We start from the raw sequence: 27,397 nt of genomic DNA on the forward strand, positions 1-27,397 counted from the left end.
TGCATCAGGAGCACACGTGTTCCTTCTACCCAGCCTTTCCTCCCTGGCAGGCTACAGGGTTAGGTTGAATCTCTTCTCTGAATTTTGCCCTCTCCCTATCTTCCCTGCAGCCTCACACAAAATGAAGTGCTATGAAAGAGCAGGGATGACTCACCATAAACCCTTCTGTTTATTAAAAAAACCCCCAACAAACGAACAATGAATTCTTTGTTGGTTCACTGTCCAGTTTTGCCCATTGTTGCCCAGTTTTGTCCAAGAGGTAAGGTTGAGCAGCAAACAGCAAAGACACATCAACATTGAGAAGAAAGGATATATTTTTTTTTTTTTCCCCAGAATAAAGGTTTCGGTCTTTCATTTCTCATTCTTTCAAAATACTTCCTCATAATCTCTCACAGAAATAGGAAACTACTTGTTACTACAAACACACACAATTATGAGTAGCAAATAGAAGTACACAAGCAGTACCCGAAGCCGAGAAACACAATTATTCTTTTCGAGGAACAATAAGCAAATAGCAGTGGAGTTACAACAAAAAGCAGCCTCCTTATAACCTGCGAGTAACCAACTGTGGATACTGCATGACACTTACATGGCATCTAGCTATGCTGAAGTGATTGCAAACTGTCATTTTTCCTTAGGGGTGTATGATACAAAGGAGCTGGGCAAACATTCAGCTCTGTGAAAATCAAGAAGCTTAGCTCATCTCACTCTGCTCTAAAGACTAGCTATTAAAGGAGCCATGTTATTTAAAAGTGCTTGCCTGTATGCACCTTGTGCAGCTCCTTGAAAGGTGTTTTTACAGAGTAAATAGCCCCTAAAAAGAGGAGGGGGATGAGACTGAGTGGCAGGGTTTTGGGGAGAGGACCGACTGCAGTCCAGATTGTACTGCAGCGTGTTTTTTCAGGCAGGACCATGCTCCTGTGCTGCCAGGGCACAGTAGCAGCAAGTCACAGAGTGCAAACTCACAGCGCGACTGGGATAGACTCCTTTTATTTTTCTGCGGAGAAAGCCCCTACAGCTGCTTAGGTTTACGAGTCTATTGTAGTGATTTTTTTCTTCACAGCAATTGCACAAATGTGCACAGTAAGCATACTGAGGCTCAAATAAGAGCAGGACAAGTTCACTCTCAGATCCCACTGGGTAGCCTGAAAAGTAAATAAATAGCGAATACACTGCAAGTCAGCACTGAAACCTTCACTTTCACTGATACTGCAACCATCAATGTAGGTGTTTAACTACAGACATTCCAAGTGCAAGGAAAAAAAACCTTAAAGAACAAGAGATTGAGATGAGGCACAAAACTGGGTATCACATGGCAGTAACTATCTACTAAAAAATAATACCTTCAGATGAATGCTAAAAAAGACGCAAAATAAGATGCGTGTTTTTAAAAGATTGTAGGTATTGGACATCAGTGCTGCAAACCAAGGATAAAGTTATAGTTTAAGGCTGAGCTACTCTCATGGTCTGCCACCAAAAAGGGGGCCCCCCACCCTACCTTTCTCCTGCTGCAGCCAGCCACTCCTGCTCACCACCCGCCCCCCCACCTACCTGCATGGACAGCTGATTTGACTTGCTAACCCACAAGGTAGCCCTTTTCCCACCTACCTGTTTTCTTCTGGGTTATGCTTTTTGGCAGCAGTGAACTGTTAGCTCAAGATTGGCTTAGAGCATGACTCTACCCCAAGTCTTGGGATAGCAATGAGGGGCACAAATTTCCTTTCTCATCCTCTCCTGACCCTGAGCACAGACTTCATTGAAAAATCTTGCCTATTACACTCGTATGGAAAGCTCCGATATAATAGAAATGTTTTCAACCCTTGCACAAAAATCTTGTTCCACTTGCAAGAACTGAGCCCCTGAATGTTTGGATTAGTGAAGAACTTGCCTGTTCTAGTACCAGACCCTATGGTTTGAACCTCTTACACTGCTGCTGTAGGTGGGGCCTTTGCAAAATTTTATTGACATAAGCAGGAACTGTACTTCATACCTAATATTATCAACAAGCAGGACAGAGTAATAAGGCAATGCTCAATAAATGCAGAGCCTTGGGTAGCCTGCAAATCTGCCAAGCAACTAGAAGTAACAGTGTGAGCTACTCTGAAACTGTAGGTGACAAGCTTGAGAAACAGTGATGAGCAAATGGCAAGGCAGAAACTAAAAGAGAGCCTCCTGAAACCAGTATTCTCAAAGACACTGGAAGTACGAGGGTTTTGTTCCGATCTATGCAGCAATGCAGTTATTTGGGAAGCAAAGTTCAGTTGGATAACTTCATTTTCTAGCACACCACCTACACTTATTTGCAAAGAAACCCTAGTATTTTATTTTATGCCAGTCATTTTATGCACCTGGTCAGGTTTTGAAGCAAAAAGGGAAGTAATAATAAAGTAGTTCTATAACTGGGATACTGAAATTTTAACTGCTCAGATATACGCCAATCATTTATAATTCACTCTTAACAAACACTTTCCTTTTAGGATTCATCTTACCTACTTCACAGATACAGACTTTGTGCAAAAAGTCTGGGTTTGGTTTTTTGTTGTTTGAGGAAGGCAAAGCTAGCCAATTACAATGCCAATATGCATTTCTCATAATTAGCCACAGCCTCCATGGTATCTCTTTAGAGGTGCTCACAGGTAATCCAAAAGCATTTTGAAGCCATAAAGCATTACTAATTGAAACATTTTGAGGCTCATAGCTTTCCTTTAAGAACGCAAATTTAACCTTAGAATAAGTTACTTAATTATCCTAAATTTGAAGAGGATTTGATCCTTCCTCCCACATCAACTTGCAAGTGCAAAGCATAAACATACAGGTTCCAGTGCAAAGTTCCAAGTCCAGTGCAAAGTCCCGGTTCCTCAAGATAGCAAAGAAGCTACCTTTCATTTCCTAAATCAGTATTTTCCAACCTTGCCATCCACACCAATACAAACTTTGGATTAGGAAAGGCCAGGACTGAGCAGAAGAGCAGTAAAAGACACACCAAACACCACATCAGCAGCTGCTGCGGATTAAGTAGTGAGGAACTTCTTTGAAGTTAATCCTGCAACCAGTCCTGCTGAAGCCAGTATACACAACTCTCACTGGACAGCCTGCCTAAGCACAGCTTTTTCTCTCTGGTGACATTTACTTCACCCAAGACAGGATCTATATGGAAATCTGCAGGCCCATAAGTAAGTATGTTTTCTAGCACAGCACAGAAGTGAAAAGCAGTTTGAGGGTTGGTTTTTTTTCTCATTGCTCCCTGAAAAGGAACGGACACTCTTCCATAATCTCAAATTTTCACTGAGACTAAACCAAACTAACAAAAAGGTGACTATGACCTGGGGAAGAAAGTAGGGATGGAGAGGAAGGCTGGAGGAAGGGAGTGCCCCAAGCCTTCATCCTGCTCTCCCCTTTAAACCAGCATATATTGCTTCAAAAAATATGTCTAGTTGCCAAGCTAACAGCCTGAATGAGAACTAAGCGGTCCAGTCCAGTCACAGACGATCCCAAGCCAAAAGCACGGCTGGCTCTGGTAAGACAATAAAGAGGCACCAAAAAGGAGCCCAAGGCTGGGGTGAGGAACAAAACAACACAACTCACCAAGAAACCAAGGAACCAAAAAAGCCCAAAGGGAAAAAATAAGGAAGTAAAAAAAATCAGAGCAGACACGAAGGAGAAGGGAAGATTTCAGAACAAGACACGTGGAAAAAAAGCGTGTGGCCTTCAGGCCATTTCAAGTGATCTTCTAGCATGAGGTACGTTGGGCCACATCTCTCCTCTTGTGGGGCTGCCCCGCCACACCAGTAAGAATGGGTAACAGAGTTAACAACATAAAATCAGAGTTAAGCACAGCTCAGAAATACACCACAAGCTGTTCCTTAGTGGAAAAATCACCCTGCCCAGTACCACGCTGGTAAGAAGAGCGTTTGAAAGAAAACTATACACCAGACACCAGAGGTAGGGGGAAAGACGAGGAAGGCATTTGCTCTTCCTGCTGTATGCTGTTTGGCAACTGCTTTTGTTAAATATGAGGCAAAACCAGCAGTTATTTTATTTGATCGTTTCTATACAGATGGTGTTTTTGTATTAAATTAATGAATGCATAGCACATTAGAGATATTAAATGTAAACTACATGAATTGAGGATGTTTTAACTTGAGGATATATTGCTACTTTCTTCTCATTTTTAACATATTTCTGAAATAAACACAGGCCAGCTCAGAGTGCTGCAAATAATCATACAAACTCTAAAACAGTACCCTGTTCCAGCTACTTGGATTTGTCTTTTTTTTAAAAAAATATATTCATGATTTAAAGAAATCAAACGCAGACAAATCCTGCCAGAAAGTGTTTTCGTAACAGAGACAAGTAATGCCTACACAAAATGCATCGCAAACACAAGCTTGTCATCAATGCCTTTCTCAGCTATGCTAGTCACCCTGAGACACAGCTTGTACTGCACACAGTAGTAGCACAGTGTCCCTGGATCACCATTAGACAAACCTCTAAATCCAGATATTATATCCTTATTACAGCACAGCAACATAAACTTCAACTCTCACCCGCCTTGTCCTCCCTGTGCTACAACCCTCCACCCTATCCCAGGCAGCCAGCTGAAGCAGAATTAAGCCAGGATTTAGTTCAGAGGGTTTTTTTTGATTTTTGGTTTTGTTTCACTGAAAAGCTTTAGGGACAAAACTTGGTTTGAACTGCCAATATAGTGGAGAGAAGACTTTCAGGGCTGGAAATAACCGTGACAGCGTGTGCAGGAGAAAATGTAACATGCAAAATCTCAGCTTCTCTCTGCAAGCACCTGTTTTAAGTCACTGGACCGACCCTATAGCAAACTCACTGCATTTAAGGAGAATAGGGTAAAACTTTTTGGTTTAATTGATGATGCTTGTGTATGTGGCCACTGTCAGTATTTTCCGTGCATATCAGTGTTTCTTCTTGGTTTAAAATACCCCCACAAAGTTCCTAGGGAAAAAAATAATGTGAACTAGTTGACAAGATATTTATCACTTAGAGGTTATATTTGTTATAAAAACTTCAAAAAAACAGATAAGCATGCATGTGATGGTAGACTAGTTTTCCTAATAGAAATGGGGAAAAAAATAACGATACCTAAATAAACCCATTTATGCCAGTAAACGTTCTAGCAGGGATACAATCATACAGGCAGCAGAAGCAGAATTCAGTTAAAAATATGAAAGCAAAAATTCTTTCACTGAAATAATAGATGCTTCTATCACTGTGAATGGGGAGCAGGGCTATGTGATGCACCTCTGCTGACAAACATTTTGGGAAAAGTAAGCCCATAATGTGTGTTCCTGTAAACAGCTACAGTCTACCAGAAATGAGAGCAAAGAGTTTATGGGTTTCTTCATTATATCCTTAACATGTTTTACGCAGTAATTCTAAACTTACAACCTCTCACAAGAATTGATCCACTGTTTTGTTCTGGAAATCTACCTGCAGCAGGCAGGTAGGAACTGGCTGCCATGGTTTTAACGCGTTCTTGGTATTTACAAACTTTTAAGTTTATAATCAAAATGCCGTTACTCCACATACTAACAAATGTGTCATTTTACAGTACTGAACTATATTTACACAGGCTACTAAACCATGGATTCTTCAACCCTTTTAAGATTGTTTTATGACATTTTCAAGAACGCAGTGCCTGTAATACTTCTCATACCTCTACAGCATGAAGAAAAATACCGTCTATTAAAAATATTTCAGCTGACTAGTCTGACTTTCCAACTAGTCGATTTTTTATACCTACTCATGCAGGAATTTTGGCATTACGCAAAATGCCTTTTAGAAATGATGAAAGAAAAGCATTTTCCTGATCCTTGGAGCCCTACACATTTAAATTCTATTCATTACTAATTACTGTAATTTTATTACCCATTTTCCATTCATATTATCAAAGATTATTTATTTTATTGGTTACAGATGTGAGTTTTAACATCTTAACATGAAAGATGCAAGTGTTAACATCACAGACAAGCACAAAAACGAGGACTCAGATTATTTTAATTTTTACTAGGAAATATACGAGGAATGTGCCACACTAGGATAAGGCATATCCCATTATATTTGGATTTCTAAGCCTCTTGGGGCTAAACTGTTCAATATTCTCTAAGGGATGGCAAGGACTACTGTTTTTACTGCATTTATTGTTATAAATATTACACCTATTTGTGATCTGAAACATATCCACGCTTGTAACCTGTTGCTGTGGTGTCGGTATTTTATTATTCATATATTATAATGAAAATAACTTGAAACTTCCTACTCCTTTATGTGAATGATGGATTTAAAAATGTTCCCATTATCCGGCTTCCTGCAGAACAGCTTTCCAAATCCTCTTTCAAGAGTGTTTTGCAACAGAAAAAAACCGAACACGTTTGAGTGCTTGCGGTCAATTACAAAGTATGAAAGACAGAAGAGATGCCTCAGAACAACAGTTAACAACTCTCTCAGCAAATAGCTTTTCCCCCTTTCTCGAGGCTTTCCTAGAATGAAAAGGATAGCAATTCTCAAATGCTGACCATCTGACTGGTACCTGCGATTAACATCACCACAACCCTCAAAATAAATAAACATTGTGTTACCTTATGATTTTAAAAGTTCCTGACCTGAGGAGGGACCGGCCAAGGTATTAAGACACATTAAACACAAACAAGACACCTGTTTCAGGGAACTCTACTCCAGCAGACAGCACTTCAAAGTTTACAGATTTGTTTACCTTTTTATTACAAACAAGCAAAAAGCTGATTGCTAGTTTCAAATACGCTACCTCTTTAAAAACTGATTTACTCTTGTAGGCATGTAAAGACCTGCTAGTGCTGTAGCTGTAACACGGCAGGGAATTTGTCTACAGAGCCAATGTGTCTCAGTCATAATCTCCTTCTGAAACATGAAAATCTAAAGGTGCTTATTTCTGATTTTATTGCATTTATAATATTAAGTTATTATAGCAGCTCCTGGCATTACTATGCTGGAGCTGTCATTTCCACTATACACTTGGTTTCTCAAGCATTCATACCTTAGCAGTTTTAATTCATATCTGGCTGAAATTTGGTATACTAGTCAGCTTGCATACAAATTTCCTCTGAAAAGGTGGGGAAAAACAAGAAGCTTCAGATTTCTTCCAGCTTGTTAATCCAAGATATTTTTATAAATGTTAAGAACACTCTAATTTATAATAATATTTTATTCTAATAATCACTGTCTTGGTCTATTGGTCTATTAGCGGTTTTCAACCTAAACTGCACCAGAGCTGTGCTGGCCCTGTGCCTTAGGTAGCTTCGCACCACAATGTGAAACTGGGGACACCAGAGTGTATCTTTGCAGAGACATTTGAATGCAACGTGGCTGGATGCTCTCAACCAACTAGTTCACGCTTCTTGAACTGATTCTGGGAGGTAATGATCCTGATTTTGTAACAGGAGCTAGAAACTCCGAAGATTCAGACTTCAGATCCCATCTGTGACCTCTAACAGGCTTCTTTGTTTAATTCAGGTTGCACAGGGAACTTGAGCTGTCACTTACTACCCAAGTATTATGACAGTTTTATTACACATTCCTCAAATAACTCTAACATACCCCCAAAGTCTGAACACGTGTATAAAATTTTCCAGTAACATCTATCACTTTTTGTATTCAAAAGTGAGTTCATTAAGCTCACTGGATGGCAGATGTGGTCTGAACAACCTAAGGACACCTACTGTATGAGGCTGTACCTAAATGACTTTCAGGTTTTCTGTTAGTAGACACACAATAGCTCACAACAGCAGAGTTTTTAAGTATGGGTATCTGAAGTTAGAGGAAATGAAGAGTAGTAGTATCTTTCATGATCTTCTCTTTGGCACTACTCGGAAATTACAAGAATAAAATATCAGAAAAATAAATATATGCAGTTAAGTCTTACTTAACAGGTATATGCATTGATTTGACACCGGTTTGCTTATACCACAGATGTGTAATTACACTGATTCCACAAACACTGTATATACCATCAACAATAAATTCTAAAATCTTCTATACATTTTATTATAGATGAAGCTTTTGTTTCTCTTTGTCAGAGTTATCCTGTTCATCCGCATTGGCACATCGACTTACGCTACCAGCGTGGAAAGAAGCAAGGTCACCACATGGAAGAGCACAGCAACTTAATAAAATCTGGTTTACATCATAGTTACTCGCAAATCTCAGGTATTTCAGAGAAAAGTATGTACTACTATTGCTATTTTTGCTATTCATACATTATCCTAATTGATCAGACCAGTAAGATAATTCTCCTAAGTCAGCCAGACTTTTACCACCAGCCTGTCTGGACGGAAGGCACATCAACTGCACAAGTGCACACATGCCTGCCTCACAGAAAAAACTGTCACCTCAAAGCACGACACATCTTAAAGGCTGGCCACAGTGATAGTGAATTGCCTATTACCTGTTTGGCTGTGGAAAGTAAACAAGTATCTTCTCTTTCTGCTCTATTTTAATCCTACTGACGTGGAAAAGAGCAGAGTTAGGAGCAGCAAAAGCAGAAGGTCTGTCTGCAGAATTACAAGCAGCACTTGAATGAAAGTGAGAGCTGTAAATGACTGATTGATAACTCAGCTGGCAAGAGTCCACTATTTTTAAAAAAATTGGCTCATGTGCTAATAATTTTCTTTAAACAGAGCAATGGTGGCTTTATAAAAGGAGATGCAGTTCCATCCAAAACAAAAGCTAGGTAGGTCATTCCTCTGCCACAGAGAGATACTGAATCTCTCTATTTAATGTGATTTATAATTGACTTGGAACAGAGTTGAGAGCATTTCTTTAAGCTTCGAAAGGGAGTATTTATACACTTTTTTGACCAACTTAAAATCTGATTGCAGCAATAGTAGTATCATTGTACAAAGGTTTATGACTTAAGATGGTGCATATGTAAGGGAAGACCTTGTTTCTACCAACTAAAAAAATGTATTGCATACATCTACACCCAGCAGAAAACACATCAACACACTTCTTGCTGCTTAATCATCTCACTTAAGAAACAAAGTGTGACCACTAGTATAAGCTGCAACATTTTTAGTTGTCTCAAAAAACGTGGAAATGTGTATGAACATGAAGCAGAGCTAAACTTCTTTCAATCTGCTGTCATTCAGAACGGAGCAACAAATTTTGCAAGAACTGGTACATGCAAGGTAGTTAAGCATGCAGCCACTCAACTAGGCTGAGGGCTGAATGGGAACTGACGTTTCATATTCTTGCGTGGTTTTATCTTCTTGGTTTGTTTGTTTTGTTGGGGTTTTTTTTGTTTGTTTTTGGTTTTTTTAAGCATTAAAAACCTCCTCATTATCCTAAATTAAGAGCTATATGACAAAGAAAGGTGGAAGTCCCAGCATAATTTGGATGTCCCTAGAGCTGGAAGTGAATCTGTGGAATAAAGAGTTAGTAAAGTGGAGGTAACTGCTATCTTTTAAGAAAAGGGGGACATTGCTCCTGATCTGTCAGGACCACACTGAAAAGTGTTTCCCCTCAACAGCCCCATATAAAAATCACCAGACAGAAAAACAACAAAGAAATCCAGATATAACTGGGATGGTGGTCTAAAAAATATTCTGAGACAGACATACTGGGTGACTGTCCTTAAGTTTGCATGGTTATGCTGGAAAGTGTTAATGGCTTCTGTCAAACACAAATTTGTTTCGAGCAGACAGGTGTGTCCCTGTAAGGGCTTTTGTTCTACCCTTTCCCTCTTAATCCTCCCATGCCTGAGCCTGAGGCTCTGTGTTTACATCTGCACTAACCCAACAGGAGCAGCGTAGTGCAAGCTTGCAGTGCAAGCACCGGCACACAATCATCAGTAACTTGTAACTGATAGTGTTCTTCCTGCCTTAATTTCAAGCTCTGATAACCAATGCTCTCCCAGATAACACCCACTCAATTTGGGGAAAGGTACGGACCAGGGACTGCTCCCAGTAGGTCACACAAGTGAGGTCCCCAGGCTGTTGGTGAAGGGCACATACAGATCGGTGATGCTTGTACCACAGCAGTCAGAAAATGGACCGTTCCCTTTGTCAGCGTAGACAAAGACTATGCATCTGTCTCGCTTCCTCTACAATTTAACTTCAGTGAAAAAAAAGGCACCTGGCTGGTCTCTTCTCTCCTTTTTCATTGCTCTCTTCCACCACATTGCAGGACTTGGGAAACCTGAGAAAGGAGGGAATGCCTCATGGCTATAGCTGCTAGCCAGCAGCACACCACCCTACAGCTGCAAGCAGTTCTCAGCAGACAGACAACTGACACCTTCCAAAACTTCTCAAGTATTACTGCTTTGCCAGGCTTCTGGATTTATCAACACCCACAGCCTTTTACCTACTGAATTCTAGGACACTTTTTAAACAGTTTCTGGCAGCAATCAGGTATAATGTTAAAGAGTAGTCGTGTCATAACCATGAATACGAGTGGAACGTCAGCCAGCTGAGGATAGTGGACTCCTTCCCTCGGCTAAAACACACACCTACATGCATGCAGGCATATGATGTTTCAGAATAACACAGCTCAGTCCACAAATTATGTTACTAAAGGTTATAATTTCTATACAGACTATACCCAATAAATCTACTTCCATGGAACTATGGTAATTCTGCTAAAAAAGGGCCCACGGTACATCTTCATATTTCTTAGTAAAGACCCCCATGTAGTCCATCACATACGAGTTCAATACTGACCACATTTGGCACAAGAACACACATGGAAACTCCACCCACATACAAAACTGCACGAAACAAGACGGGGAAAAAAAATCCATCAAAGAATAGATTCCAGCACAAGCTCTGCTGTACGCTGCAGAGAGCAAGCAAACACTCAGAAAGACTGATTTGTTACCTGTTATTTTATGGGGTACAGTCACACTACAGGAAACAAAGGCAGACAATATACAAGCGAGATGAAGAATGCTCAGCTCTGCCCAGCTTCACTGAGACCACTGCAAGCAAAACAAACTACCTCAAAGGCAAAAACATAACTTTGTCTGATGTAGGTTTTTATTTTCATTCTTTTTTTCACCTCATGTAACTGGTTCTGCTTCCATGGCTCTGACCAGCAGTAAATTAGGATTAGGTAGAAAGGACTAGGATGACTGGATAATGTGAAAGCTGGAGGGCAAGAATCAGAAAAGAGAAATGATAAATAATACACAGGTCTCTTCTGTGAAAAGCTGGCTGAGGAGTAACTGGAAGTACTATCCAAATGCCACTGATAGAAAAACTGATGTGGGGAGAAGGGTTTACATCCAGAGAGGAACCAACCATCTGAAAAGTCTGTTTGAGATTCCTTTACCTCGGGGGGGGGGAAGTGGTAAATATTGGAATCTTGCACAAATGAGGGAGTAGCAGGGTCTTCAGAATAAGACTGTTTGAAATGCTCTGAAGATGCCTATTTAATGTCATGCACCTTACTGTACGTTTTGGAGAAAGGACAGCTGTTAAAAAGAAACTCCTGGCAGTGAAATACGTGCCCAGCTCCATAAAACCAAAACGGTCAATGGAGGAGCAAAAGAAAAGGAAGACAGGGGAGGAAAAGAAAAAATCTTTGAGGTACTTCTAGGCTATGAAAAAGACTCAAATATTGACAGTGCTTTCAGCACACTTGTCAAGGAACTCTTCAGCACAAGATCCATCAGCTCACTGCTTGTCTCTTGGTTGATGGGAGAGATCTTAAGATTCAGTATCATTACAAGACAACGGACAGGCATATCTGTGCAGCGACCTTCCTGGAGTTATCTGATGAAAAAGTGAGTTCAACAGAGGGAGAAGGCAGAATTAGATTTTCAAACTCTGACTCTATGTGTCTGCCTTCAAAAGGCTTGTCTTCCGGATGGGCACACGGAAACGCACACACATACAGATAAGCCTCCCACTTTATGGCAGAACACGACTGATAAGTGCCAGGAGAGTACCGAGGTGGAAGCAAGAATAATTAAAACAGAAAGAAAATGTAAGAAAACTCTTTATACTGCAAAGGTGAAGGGCACTTGCATCCTGTAGGCAAGCAGATCAATAGGGCAAGTCTGTGAGGAACAAGGGGAACTTGGCATGAGTGAAAAGGGAGATTCTCTCTCCAGCTGGATGGTGCTTCACGCTGAGTACGCACTCTGGCTCTATGAACCAGGGCCAATGACCACAACCCTAACGGACTGAATAAAAGGTCTCAGAGAAGTACCGCATAGCCACAGGTAATGTGCTGTCTCGCTGCTATAAAAAGCTGTGAGGAGACACAGCTATGAGATGCTTTCCAGCTCCAAAGACAGAGGTGTTGACAGGAAGAACCGCCGTGCCCTGCTTTCTTTTGGAAGATCACCGACACTTACTGAAGAATAAGAGATCACTGGTTGCGAAGTGGAAGTTAAATACATCTCTCTTCAAAATGGCAACATTTAATCAAAACTTAAGAACAAAAGGTATAAAAGCCACGCTTTGCCACGAAACAAGAAATATTTGCTCTTTTTAAGAAAAAGGGACTTCTACCAATTGTGCTGAGATATTTTCCATAACCTCCAGGATGTTACCATTACAAAATGTGTCCTGCGGTGCAGCTGATATTTTTCTGGTCCTTAATTTCATTTTATTTCATCTAGATATACCGCCTGAGTCCAGATGGTCTTTAAAAATCTTACAGATTGTTCTTCCACCAGTGCAGATCTGTCATGTGACTATGCTATATGTTTTTTCTTTCTTTTCACCTTTTCTTATAAATCATTCCCTCTGGTCTCGAATAATTTTTAATACTCTGCCTTCAGTTTCAGCTAATTAACCAGTGTCTTAAGGTGCTCACGTTTGGATCCAGCTTTCCTGATAGCGTCTTCCCTTGTATTTTTTACATTTGTTTCAAAGTTCCCTTAATAATTATGCCAACACCTGTACAGAGAGCACTATAAAAAGTACAACTAGCACCGAGGTCTTTTCAAAGCCAGAAATTTAAAATGGCACTGCTTGATCCAAATCAGTGTAGCTTTACACCAAAGAAAGAAACCATTTTCGAATGAGAAAAGACAGTTAAGAAGAAGGGAGGGGAAGCTGGACAGTTGAGAGTACTTTGATTAAATATTTAAATTCACATGCAATAGCTGAAATTTTACTTTTGTAAGCTTTTAAGGCATGGACTGCCATTACAAAGCAAAGTGACATAGGAATTTAAGCATTAGTTATACAGTTCTAAATTATTTGTTTCCAGCTTAGCCACAGGCCTCCCATGGTTTGAGTATCTTTATAAAAACATAAACACACACATGTTAAAACAAACAGTGTCCCTGCTGCTGAGGCTGGAAGTTGGCTCGCCTGTCCTCATAGTAACACAAAGCGAGTTTAAAAAGCAGTAGAATAAAAGCATGCATGAACAGAAAACAATGATTATCATTAAGAGATCCTTAAAGGCAGGTATATAACAGTCAACATTTTAAGGTCACCTTAACATTAGAGATATTTCTATATCTCCCAAGCAAAAGGATAAATTCTAAAGTACTAAAATTTGCCATTATTAGAAAAGTTCCCTTCAGTGCTCAGCCTCTAACTCATTATCTGTAATTAAGGAAAATCAGATTTCAAAGCAACAAGAGGAGACTGTGATAAAGCTATTTGAAGTACTCTCTGGCAGGGATAAAGCCAGCAGAGAGGTGGCTGTCATAAAATAGCCAAATGGCTTTTTCCACCTCCATCAAGGTCACTTTACTGATGATGTGCTCAATAAGATGATAATGCATTTAACCACTTTCCTTGCATCTGACTTCGACCTTATTGCAAATCCAAATGGCCTTGTTTAACTACCCTGGCCTTTCAACATTTCCCTGAACAAAGATAATTAAGGAGATATACTGCCCCCTACTATCACAGGAATTGAAAGACAAATAAACTTTTAAGAGCACAGCCAGGTGTCTATTGCATTAATGTACAATGGTTAAGCAGGGGGTAAAATGAAATAATGGTTAAATAATTATAAAAGGTTAACGAAGTTAACTTTGTTACATAAGGCAATTCTGTTTTATTTAAAAGAAAGAACATAAAAGGCTTTCCAGGCTACTTTTTACAACTCCCCGGACAACAGTCTTTTCTTTAACGCAGTTTCTGACTAAAGAGGAAGAATGTTCTGCAAAAATTAACAACTCTGAAATTTCTGTAGGTTTGGAACCGGCTGTATTTTGTACATGGGTACAATAATGTTTTATGAAAAAGCATGTCTATACGATTAAACCAAGAGCTGCTCTAATAAAAGAATTTCCGTTCATTTTTTTTCCTTTGTGTGTGGTCAGCAGCTATACTAGAGATGCAAATTAAAGTAGTTTAAAAATTAGTTTGGCAGTTACGACAATGCGGAAGCTTCAGGTAATGCTTTCTCATGATTTATACAATGATGACAAATGACCAAATAATACCGTTCTACAATCGCAGTTACTTTTTTCTTTAATTTTTATTCATATATACTCTTGCATTCCAAAGCTTTCTCCAGGGCACTAATTCTTCTTCATTCCAAGGAAAAAAATAAACCCACGTCAATAGCACTTGGACTAATAACAATTGAAACATAATAAAAAGAATAAAAAAAGCAGGCAAAGCAGTTAGATGCTCTTTTTGTAGTTGCATCCAAGAGATCTTATTTTAGATCAAACATTTTTTCTTCTAAATCTGTTTTTCTTTCAAGCATCCGAGAAATATTGTTGTATAGGTCTGAATCCTCTTCAAGAGCCAGAAAGAGGCAGAACAGCAAGTTGTATCAGAAAGATAAAACCACGCAACTCACTGTTGATGTGACACCAGACATCTGAGCTTGCTGCTACTGCAAAAATTGCTGTTCCTTGGCCACACAAAACACAGTATGCAGAAAACCTCTTCCAAGTTATTTAATCAGTTTCACCATAACACAGTCCTTCAGAAATGACAGTATCTAGCTTCGCCATTTTGTCAGGCCACCATTACTTTGAGCTGTAGATGTTGTTTGTCCAAATTTCAAAGCACGAAATGAGAACTCTACCACTTCCTTACATTTAAAGGACTTGCTTCATAAACCATCTACTTTATAGCAGTTTACACAAATGTTTGGATAGACGGTTGCCCTAGCCAGTCCCAAAAGAAGACTGCTCACCTTGTTGTTACCCGCAGCAAGTTCTGAAGTTTTCCTGTATAATTGCACTTTCAGTTCTTTCAATCTTGAGCAAAGAAGGTGAATGATTATTTTTCATTAATTCAGAATATTTCAACCACCTACCTATTCTGTTCAGAGTTCAACACGGGTGAAGCTTTCTAGAGGAACACAAGTGCCATTTCTTCCATTTGTCCCTAACATTTAAAACCCTTAACTTCCTTAAGTTGGAAAACTACATAAGCATTTCATTAGTACAGTTACTTTATTTCATCCCGATTCCTTATTTTGTAAGAAAATCTCCAAGTATTCAAACCTAAAAGATGTATACATCTTCAAACCACTAGTGAGGTCACCAGCTCACAACATCCTCTCTCTCTATATATTACTGAACATACAAAAGCCCTCTTGCTATTCTGAAATGCATAAATCTGTAAGCACCTCTTGAGAAAGTCTTTCAAATCCACAGTGAAGCCTACCGTCGTTTTTAGAATGAAATAACTAGCAGTAAGATCTTTGTAGACCTGCGGAAAAGATAGGAAAGCTATTGTCTTTTCTCATTTGGAAAACAAAACAGTGCAGTATTATCTTCTGGTACCATTGCTGAAATGCCTATACTGTACAAACCATAAACGTTGTGACCTTTTATTTTTCCTAGTTTGGTTCAACAAGTGAACTGGCATGCAAAACAAGTTACAGAAAGAAAAGTTGTATAGTCTGATTTCATAATTGCTTACCAGATCATTTCAGTAATTTGTTAGAGCATGTTAAGTCTTTATAGATGCACGTTAGAAATGCAAGAATACAGATCAAGACAAATTCTGTAAGTTGGGTCAGTTTGGATAATTCTCTGGTGGATGCTTAGCAGCACTCTTATTGTGGATCTTTAAAATGAACGCATACCTGAAGCGACATTTTACCTTTTTTTTTTTTTTAATAGCATCAATTATGACTTTTTTTAGATAGCTACCACATCATCTGCTTTTCTTCAAAAGGAAAAAAAAACGTATCACATACTGTGTGGAATGTATGACTTCACATGTTCTCAAGTCTACTGCAAAAAGGTTAGAAAGTAAAAATGACAAGTAAGCCAAAGCCATCTAACGTTAAATGGTTTTGTAAAGGCTCTGCCGTTGCAAGTTTCTTGCTAAATTGTGACGTAGCTTTTTTTATAACTCCTTGAAAGACAGAAACTATACTGCGATGTTTAGGAGGCCATTCTCCACACAGAGTTGCAGAACGATTAATCAAAAAATTGTGTAACATCTCATTGTAGTTACTGAGATGCTTGAGAGTTTTGAGGCCCGATCTGATGGATGAAAAAAAAAACCAAAACCAAACAACCCGGTAAGCTAGTTTTTCTGTTCCGGTTTGAACACCTTCCCCTTCCCTGGCTTTACTCAAATACTTCCCTCTGAACTTGCTGAGGATATATCAAAAGATTTACCTTATGAAAGAAAAGAGGGAAAAGTGAACTACCTCAGCTACATGCACATCACTAAGAAGTTCAGGGAAATAAACCTGGCCTATTTAGTACCATTATGCAAATGTATAGGTTCTTATCTTAACGATAGCCTGTATTTAACATCAGATCGTTGTGTCTATGAAGCAATTAATACACTTTCTAAGAGACAGGGGACTTTCTCACCATCTTCAGTAACTTTTCCACACATTTTTAGAGAATTTATTCCGCAGATTTGAGAGCTTCGGAGAGAAGGTGCTTCCCTTCCTCTCCCTCCATTGTTCTCTACCTTCAAAGCTGGTAACAAACATTGAAAGCAGCTCAGTCTTTGTCTGAGCGTTTGGTAGTTCACATCCTAAGTTTCTCTCCCCATCGATGAAATATTGGAAGGCATGGTTTCTGAAAGCTTTCCTCAGTAACGGCCAGAAAACAGGCACAAAGTTAACAAAGGGGAGCTATCACTGCAAAGTGTCAGGTTTGTTTACTGAAGCTGAGGAGTATTCCCCCAGAATTCTTCAAAGTTCCGATTTTTTTTGCTTAATAAACTGTTAAAAAATTTAAAAAGGCAAATGGGCCAAGTAAGGTGAACAAAGCTAAGATGGTTTAAAACAAAACGCTCCACAGACAGACGGGTAGTTCAAATTAAGATCCACATGAATTAACAGGAAAACTAAAACGCAGCATGCACAAAAGCTGCAACGGTATGTTCTTGCACTGGAATAAAGGCATTGTAATTTTAAGTACATTTAATTGCTGACATACCTTTCTCACGGTTTTGGTGTGTGTCTGTCCCCCCCAATCCTTCCTTAAAGTCTACTCTAGCAATTAACAAACAGAGGTCTCCTGATGGCTCACTGAAATATTTAAGGCTGGGGAACAAAAGGTTTATTTTAAAAATGAAAACCTTGGCTTGTACAACTCCAGACGTGAATCTGCTTTCAATTACTGAAAGTATTTCCACTTCAGTGAAAAAGGATCAAATCTTCAACTACACCATCTTTAGGCAATGAATTTGATTATATTAAGCTTTAAAAATACAGAATGACTTTGTGACACAGCTGTATATTCTATACGTATCGTTTATTAGGCATACAAAAAAGGAGGAGGTAGCACTTTAAATGAGAAGCAGACAGAGCTGTGGCTGCTCGCAGCAGCACTGTACTTCCATAGCACAGCTCTGCTTTAGGGTTGGTTTGTTGGTTTGGTTTGTTGGGTTTTTTTTATTTTTTCAGGTGCCCACATAAATGTCAAAGATTACACTAAGCTTTAAACGAAGGACTGAACCTATGCTGATCCCCCCCTTTTCTTTGCACAATTCGCACTGTTGTAAAGTTACATTTTTCTATCTAGACTTTTGAAGTAGCACGGTCTGTTCCAAAGACATACACCCCCCCCGTACAGCAGGTACCGCAGCCCCTAGGAAGCATAATAATTAGAAGTACTCGATACTTTTCCCATTATACCAGCCTAACAGAGTTCGGCGAGGGAGCTCAAAGGCTTACACCGCACAGCGCGACGCAACACCTCAAACGCAAATTACGCAAAAAACTTCTCATTTCTTACACGTCCGATTTCGCAAATCTGCCCTACCGCATCCCAGCCACGCACCGGGCCGGGCTCTCTCAGCAGCCAGGCGAGCAGCAGGAGGAACGCGGTTACCTCTCGGCTCGGCAACGCACAACCCGCGACGCGCAGCCCCGCCGGCTCCTCGCAGGGCTGCCCGCGCCGCCCAGTGAGCCAGCGCCGCCCCCGGGCCCGGCCCGCGCCGCCCCCCCGCACCGCCCCCGCCCCCCGCCCCCCGCCCCCGCCCCGCCCCGCGCCCCACCTCGGCGTTCCCGGCCCCGCGCGTCCGTGCCCTGCCGCTCCGCTCCGCGCCGCCCGGCCCCGTGTGTGGCGGCCCGCCCGGCGGAGCCCCGCTCGCCCCCGGCCCGTCGCGATAGGCCGAGGCGGCGGTGTTTACTCCCCGGCGAGGAGCGGGGGCCGGGCCCGGCACCGCGTAACCCTTTCGGGGCCGCGGCTCGCCGCGAAACGGCCGCCAGCGCTTACGGCGGGAGGTCGGGATCTCCGGGGAGAGGCTGAGGGATCCTTCCCGCCGGGAGCGGAGCGCTCTGTTCGTGCGGCGCGGCGCGGCGCACGGCCGGGCGGGGGGACGCGGCCGCTTCGGGGCCGTGCGGCTCTCAGGGGCTGGTGGCACAGCGGAGATTTCCCGTGACACAAAATAAACTTTAACCGCCGCGCTCCTTCCCGCACAAAGTGGCACCGAAGCCCGTACGGCACTGCGGGAAGGAGCCGTCAGTCGGTGTTGACAGACCGCGGGCGGGCTGAGGGGAGCCCCGGGCCGGCTGAGGGGAGGCCTGGGCCGCGGCACGGGCGGCCGCCCCCTCCTCAGGCGCCACCTGCGCTGCCGCGGCGCGGGAACCGCCCCCCCCGCATCTGCCACCCGGGGACCCGGGCTCCTTCACACCTCCGTGGGCACGAGCAGAATAAATAAACTCGCCTTTACTGCAAAACACTCGACAATTTATAATCAAGCCCGCTCCTAATGAAGCCTTTGGAGTTGCAGCCGGATCTGCCTGGGACACGCAGACACAGAATCTGGCGCACTGCTTATGCACCGTAGCGGTAGATAAAGCTATCAAATAATAGAGACAGCACACAGCATTCGCATTACGCACCGTTAATTTCTGAAAAACTGTACAGAGCCAGAACAACTAGATGCCTACAAAATATGCAGATGCAAAGGTACTCATTCAAAACAGAAAATCCTATTTTCAGCTGGTAATCAAACTTAAGTTAGTGCCTCTGTCTTCAGCAAAAGAAGCAGTTTTTAAATTTATGTTTTTTTTAAACTACCCCCCTGTGGAACATGGATTTCCTTTGAAACTTTCCTTTGAAACTCCAACTCAATTTTTAACACCACTACACAGACAACCGACTTCCGAGGTGGCTTAGAAAGTACAGTGGTATGTAGTAGTACCTCGTGTTTTTTTCACCTTAGACCTTTGCTAATACCAACTAACCTTAACTCCACGCACCCTATTAGAAGATCCATTGTCAACACAGGCCAAGTTATCCCAGCAGCTAACCAGAAGCCACATTCTGCCAAAAATCAGATCAAGATACTGTTAATGACTACACAATACTTCCAGGGATGACAATACCGTTCCAGAGTATGTTTCAACACTGCTATGTGGAAGGCTGCAATAAAAGCACATATTTGAGGCGTATTAGTCATAAGAAATTTAATACTCAAAAAGCTCACACAATTAGTGTTCATTTGCAACTTCCTAGAGAAACAAAGACTATACAGACTAAACTAGTAAAATTCTGTGAAATGGGAGGAAATAACGACCTAAGTAGCCAGGCCCCGATGAGGGCAGTCTTGTCTGGCAATGGGGGGAAAATACTGAAAAAAATCCCCATGTAGTAGCACTAATATGACATCTTGAACTGAGGTTCTTCAAGTTAGATACGCAACGGACTACGCTTGCTTTGACTTGGCACAAAGGAGAAACTGTAGTATAGTCACCATCGACTTGTCATTTGCTCAGGCTTTAGGGGGGTGGGTGGTAGTATTTTACTAAAAATTAGAAGCTTTTTGCAGTTCAAATTCTGGACAGACTCACGTCTGTGACAGCTGCAAGAGCAGCCAAGAAGAGAGGTATGAGATAAAACCATGAACTAACATAGTCAGTTAAGGAAGCAAGTCGTCTAGCAATTCCGCAGCAACACTCGTATTCTCTGCATCTCTTCCAAGAGGTCTAGCTGGTTGTAATAAATGGGGTATTAGATCATGCAAATATTTTCCAAAATGCTTGAACAGAGAAGCTATGGATAAGCAGCACTTTCTGCCGCTGAAAAATAAGATAATTAATTCAGGTATACAGCCTTACAGATCTTGAGAGAAAGAGGAACGTGAACTGGATGCTTGGGAGTTAGCTCATGCAGAGTTCTAGAGCTCGTTTGAGAATTACTGCCCTCAGAAGGTATCTGTAATTGCGCCCCTCCACAGAAGACTGCCATGGACTTGTGCAGGAAGCGGGACACTGGGTCCTTCAAGAGCCCGATGCTATGGAAGGCAATAGGTATTTAGACAATCCCTCTTTCCAAAAGAAAGCTACCTTGTCACTACCCAGTTATGTGTTCTCTACCATTTTTCTATGAACACGTACCACTGTGCATTCACTGAGGGTTGCAGCCTAACAAAAAAAAGTAAGATTCTGCCTCTGTGAATTACATCAGGGCTGACCTTTTTTTAACTGGCTGTCCCTGATCCCTCCGCCCAGGAACAGACCTGGATGTCACTGCAGTGGATCCTCTTCTCTCCATTTTCAGCCACCTGCAACAGAATTTTCCTTTGCTTTGATGCCCCCTGTGCTGTGATTCCACTGTCCCATTAATGTCATTACAAATGATTTATGAAATCTATTAGGTGCAACACTGAAGACATCTGAAACATAGATGTTTGCTTAGGAAAATATTTCTAAGGAGTAGAGAGATGGGGGTGAAGCAAACTCCAGCACAGATACCACACCTGAGGCTGACATTGCTCATGCCCAAACAGTACAAAGATCAAACAAAAACTTGGGGGTGGTGGGGGGGCTGGTGGGGAAGAATATCATAAATGTTTCATTCATGGGAGAAGAGAGAAGCACTTTTTTTTTTTTTAATTATTTGGTCAGAAGGATTATTAAAGTAAATTACGCAGAGCATTAACCATTGAATTTGAACCCATTTTTAGTCTTTCTTTATTAATAACTCATTATAGTCCTTTTCTTAATGTGGAATAAATTAGAGCTGTGTTAATCCATGCAGCTATCTGCAGGTACATTTATCATGATGGTAAGTCACTTTTACTCTCCTTACTGGAAGCCGCATTTCATGGGCAAGAGACACCCATACCCTGCTGAACTCAAGTCACAGTGGCCTTTCCAGGTCACCGGCAGGGTCACCTGAAAACTTCCTTTTTTTTTAAAGGACGGAAAGGCGGTACCACACAGCTCGCCTTGGCATATGTGAAAGATTTTCTCTCTCTCTCTGTCATATTGCCACAATTTAAATCAGTAAAAACAACTAAGCTGGGGCTTTGCTAGTATAAAAGGGTGAGGAACTGCTAACAGGATGTTCTTCGTGGGAACTCAAAAGCTTCTGGAACTGATTCCTCTTCCCTGATCCAGAAGAGCTGAAATTTTATGGCCTTCATGGCATGTTGCATACTTCATATTTTTCCAGAGTGTATGAAAACAGGAGAATTGTGCATGTGGTTAGTTTCTGGAAGCAGTGCTTTGTTTCAGCTTTCAAACTGCCTGGTTTGCATTTGGTTGAGGAGGGAGGGCTATCGCAGCTTAGTCACAATGATTCATTTTTATATTTGCATTTGAACTTGTGTCGAGTTTTCAGGAATTTAAAGTTAGTAACAACCAGCCATACTCACTCTCTATTAAAGATAAGTATTATCACAGAGAACTGAAATGTTGGTAATCCCATGACTTCAAGCTGACGCTTGGAAAGGACTTGAGACATTACACCGGAGGTGGCTCTGGGTAGTCATTACCGAGTGTCCCAGGTATGAGTAGCTGTGCTCCTTGCAGCACGTAACAGTTCAGCCCTTGCTATTATCTTCTCTCAGCACCATCAGGCCAAAGTAGAAAGCTTTATTATGCCCATTTTTAACATGGCAAACGGAGACACAAAGCTGATTTGCCAATAGCACAAAAGTAGTACTATGGGAGAGGGAAAACATGATGCCTCGGATAACCTTCTGAGGCCTACCCTAATTGCTGAACCTTTCTTCTTCTCATCATCAAGGTAGTAATTTCAGCTATTTATCAACAGTAATGACGACCAGTGGCTTTTATTAAAAGGGAACAAACACTTTTTTAGCCAAATACTAATTCACTTATTTGAATAGCAGCAGCCTAAGTGCCCTGTTAAGACATGCTATCATAAACAGTTCATTAGTGTTACAGCTACTTTTACTGAAATGCTAGGTGTACTTCAAGAAATACTGTTGTCTGCACGTGCATTACCAACAAGCATGAATGGAGTATCTTAACTGGAAGCTCAAATTGCACAGTATCAGTACACTGCTTTGGGAGCAGTTCTGCTTATGACCCTACAAAAAAAGCTGGGTATGAAGCTATGAAGTTTAAACACTACCCGAGAGAAAGATTTTTGTCAGATAAGGTATCACTTACAACAGCAACATAGATTCTCACGTCTGTTTTACAAAACAGACTTAAGTATTTATAATTTAGCTTTCCAGTTCCTGCTGGAATTATATTTTTAAAAGGCAAATTATTGTCTAGAAATAAAAGTCTGAAGAATACTACTATCTGATATCAACAGGATTAGTAGTATAATGTGTTCCCATGAGAAAGCACATGTACCCAAATACATGCACATGTAAAACATCTTGTAGTTCTTTAGCATTTAAATAGTACACTACAGTGACTAGATTTTTCTCACAAGTACAGATTAGGATGAGCCATTTTTCATGCAGTAATGATGCCGATTTAAATGAGAACAGGCCAAGACCATGAATGAGCCAACAGATTCACTTTTCAATTCTGAAAACAGTGATTTTTTTTTCCTTTTCATTCACAAAGATGAAGTCTAAGTCTATTTTTTATAACCTCTTCCAAAAGCGTATTAAAAATTTTGCAGTTTCAGATCAATAGTTCACTAAAAAATACAAGTGGAAATCGTAAGCAAGTAGATGAAACTGGGGTAGGGCAAGAGTCATAGCAAAAATAGAGTCATTTCAAAAAAGGATTGAATTATGAAACTTTATGACACTTTTCTTGGAAATAAGTGGATAATATGTGGGATTTTTTTTTCCTAAGAAGCAAAATAGTTCTTTCCTAAGAAAAAAACCAATGCAGTGTATGTTTGTACTGTGATCTTTGAATGCTGTGGATTAATATATTGAAGTAAACAATGTTCCTCTGCTCTTTGACAAATTTCCCAGCAAGCTCAATGCAGTGTATGGCAAGGTAAAAAATGCAAAAATAACAACACCTAGAATTTTGCGGTTTAAGAGTACAATGCCCTGCTTAGAATCATCCTACTCTAATTTCTGTCATAAATAAAGGTATGGGAAAATACAAATTTATAGTTATTACGCAAATTGAGTATCTTGGTCTCCAAAATATGAATTATTGAAGGCATAAATATTGATCATGATGCTTTTCATAGTACTTATGTAGTTTTAGTTACTTTTTCACTAATATATTCCTGCATTTGAATGCAGACAGTACCATTTAGCCAGCAGAGAAAAAAGGCACATATGCTTTGAATAATTAACACAGATCTTGGAAACACCAAGCATATATGCTTTCCTTAATTTATAATACAGCTAAGTGATGAGGAGGATAACTTTTTCATAAAAGTTCTGGGGGATTAGATGCTGTATCAATGAGTGCTTTGAAAAAAATATCCCCCCCCTCAAAAAAAAAAAAAAAGTTAATCCTATTTGTTTCAGGAGAACTGCTGTATGAATAACAGTAATGAGGTAAAGCAATAAAAAATAACGCTCTGATATTTTCAGGTCATTTTACCTGATTTTAGAGGAAAAGGCAATAGTACTTTAGGAAAAAGTTTAAACCCTTCACTGAAGAAAGAAAAATCCAACTATAATCTGAGCCTTGTACCTCTCTTTAAACTGAATTCGCTATGAATTTGAATCCTGTTTGTATCTTGCGAGACTCATTTCAGTGCATCATCACACTTCAGGATCCCAAAGAGAAAACTATTAAAAATCCTAAAACATGCACAGTTGTGGCACCTTCCTCAATTTTTCATACTGCTTTCCCATTTTTCCAGTAACCTCTATCAGCAGCTGCTACTCACAGGCTTTCATCTGGAGAAGGCAGCAAAGAAGCAGTTGCTTGCACAGCTAATGCTCCAAACAGGAGACTGACTGTCTAATCTTCATAATAAGCAGCTTCTAACTGACCAAGTTTTGATTTACATTTAATACTTGGGTCCACAGCTCTAAATCCCTCTGAATTACTGGATTATTTTTTTTTTTTTATTTAAAAATTTATACTTTTGTCAGAAAGAGAGAGAGGAAGATATTTACTGCAACTGAAAGTGACATAAAAAAGTAAATGGAAAGAAAAAGTGGTCAATTTAGTATGTAAACTCCTGAGATACAGGACATCTGATAAAAAACAAGGCACCTACAGGCTATTTGAAACAATCAATCCATTTAGAGTAAAACAATTTCATACAGAGGTCTGACAAAGAGAATTAGCTTCTGTGAAAAAAACCTACCCTACTGTGAATATCTTAGAACTGGTAAAGACCACCAGCAGAACAATCCTATTGGTATAAGAGAACAAGTGCCAGGAAAACCTACCCTGTTCTTCTTAATGATGAAGCTGGAATCTCATACCTCTAGAAAAGTTTTACTTGTATTCTGATCGTCTTAAAAAAAAATAAAAAAAGTTCAAGGTACTTCTCAAGAATGACATCTTTCAAAAGATAATTTAAAAGCAGAGGCACAGACACAAAAAAATCAATATCCGTGTGATTCCCACAAAAAAATATTTCACATATTTCTTGGAATAAGCATTATACTGATCATGACAGAAACTATGTGGCTGGGCCTGTGGGTTCAGCTGCTGCTGTCCTTCATCTTCTATTTTGTCTTTTTATTGTAGGGTAGATGACTGAAAACTCGCTGTATCATTTTGGTCAGAATTTTTTTTTTCTCTGTAGAAAGAAACCATTCCTTTTCTTCTAATTACAGCTTCTCCTCCCTCCCTTTACATCATAACTCCTTGGGGAAAAAAACCCAACCACCAGAGCAAATTTTCATTTTACACAGTTGCTGCTTTGGCAAGATCAGAAAAAAGTGTCATCCTTTGGGTAAGTCTGTCAAACAGATTTCTAACATACAGTTTGAGAGTGTTCATCTAAAAGTACTATATCTACACTTGTGTATGCTTATATGACATTTATTGCCTTGGAAAGGTGGCATAAAAATTATTTCACACTACTCTGACACCTGGTATGAGCCGTATCCCTGCAAGTGGTCTATATACAAAATGGTTATAAAAGCCATACATTTAAAATAAAATAAATGCTTTCCAAAATATTAACTTGGGTTTATATTAAAAAAAGCATTGCAGGCTGATGTTAAGTAGACACTTTATCACCTTTTCGGGGTGGGGGGGGAAGAGGTTTCATAAACCATAAGAACAGGGATTATATATGCTTTATGTACACTCAGAACTGCCTACATGAACAAACTTTCCCATGGTACAACTTCAGGCAGATGATGAATGCCTCGTGATAGCTGGGCTGTTAGGCACAAGACTAAGTGCTATAGTGCATCTAGAATTGCATTTACGGCACACCTTTAAGTGATTTATTGGATATTAATTGTCCTAGATAGCAGGTGATCATTTTCCACATTCAACCCAACACACTTAATATTTGCCAACATGCTGAACTGCTAGTGAAATAATTTTACTCCATAGCGGTAGACGCGGCACATTTAGAAACAGGGCATAGATGCTATCAAGAACGTAAAGTTACCCTTTACTTAAGAGGGGAGGAAAGAGAAGAAAATATTTCTTCCTGCATTTTATCTATACTTTGGGATTATTTGCTGTGCTTACTACATCCCAGTGAGTCTGCTCACCTTGTGCTCACACACCGAGCCATGTCTGTACAGCAGGTCTTACAACCACTTTCTAGACTCTACTTACTTCAGGCCAGGCTAACCATTGCTCAAGTTTCCAGCACACAGTTATTACATATAAATTGTCACATGTGATAGTCCCTAAAGTCTTTCTTCCTGCTACCACTTCCCTGCACTCCATTTATTTGCTCAGCACGCCACTGCGTAGATGTCTGACCGCCATGGATCCATGTGTGTTAAACAGCTTCAGAAATCTCGGAGTTTGGCTTTGTTGTGCAGTTGCTTTTTTTCACAGCAGCCAACTTTATCACCATCATTTCCTAATTCCATCATCTCAACTATTTCACTAACAGTGCACATCACTAAAAACCTTCCCACACGCACTGCCAGATTTGCAGGCTCTGGTGTTATCTGCCAAGGGAAAGAACTCAAAGGCCAGCTGAATTCTTTCATAGAAGAGCCCTTAAAATGTGAGCAAGTGGTAGAATATGCAGCGTAAAAGGTATTTCTAAAGGAAAATAAAGAAACTAAATATAGTATGTATTTATGTACTGAGGGCACACAAAAGCCAGTGGCACGAGGCAGTTCTTCTCTTCTGATGCATCGACCCAAGTCACAGGAAAGGGTCCCCCCCGCCCTCTTCTTCCCACCCACCATGTGCTTAAACTTGAAGAGCAAAGCGTGCAAAGTGAAAGCCTACATGCAAACCTGCATGGAAGGATAGAGCCACATCTATGTTTGAAAAGGCAAGTGTGACTGTATCAGTTCTGAGGCCAAAAATCTGAGATGGTCAGAGCCGAGCCTGCTGGAGAAGGATTCAAAGATAAGAAAAACATTCAGTAAAAATGCAGCTTTTATTGCAAATGTCCTGAAAATAACTGAATTTATAGAAGCTGTCCTTAACATTGCTAAAAAAGCAGATACAGCATTACCAGTACCTCAAAGAGTTCACTCGGCTTTCTACTGCGGTGTTTCCTGAAGTTTCCCTGCACACACACAACTTGCCTTAGCTTCCTCCTGCCACCTATTATACTGCAAGAAGCATCATCGCCCTTTCTCAAGAAGTTCCCATACTTTGGGATTATTTTCCTTCCTTCCCTTTTGCTGGGGATGCCTTTGCTTCATTAGACTTCAAATACTCTTCTCACTGCATTTGCTCAGTA

The 27,397-nt window shown here is 40.5% G+C and overlaps 1 protein-coding gene across 8 annotated transcripts in view; it reads right to left on the minus strand.

The window, feature by feature from the left end:
• Positions 1 to 27,397, minus strand: part of TENM3 (teneurin transmembrane protein 3) — a 323,364-nt gene that overhangs the window by 221,708 nt on the left and 74,259 nt on the right. Inside the window, exon 1 of one of the 8 annotated variants that reach the window (XM_056326385.1) lies at positions 18,242 to 18,320. The exons of the other annotated variants lie outside the window; for them this stretch is intronic. The gene's annotated coding sequence lies outside the window, so the exon portion shown is untranslated. Of the gene's footprint in view, positions 1 to 18,241; positions 18,321 to 27,397 lie in introns of those variants that run through there. 8 annotated transcript variants of the gene reach the window in all.

This window comes from Falco biarmicus, chromosome 1, assembly GCF_023638135.1.
Source record: "Falco biarmicus isolate bFalBia1 chromosome 1, bFalBia1.pri, whole genome shotgun sequence".
Classification (NCBI taxonomy): Eukaryota; Metazoa; Chordata; class Aves; order Falconiformes; family Falconidae; genus Falco; species Falco biarmicus.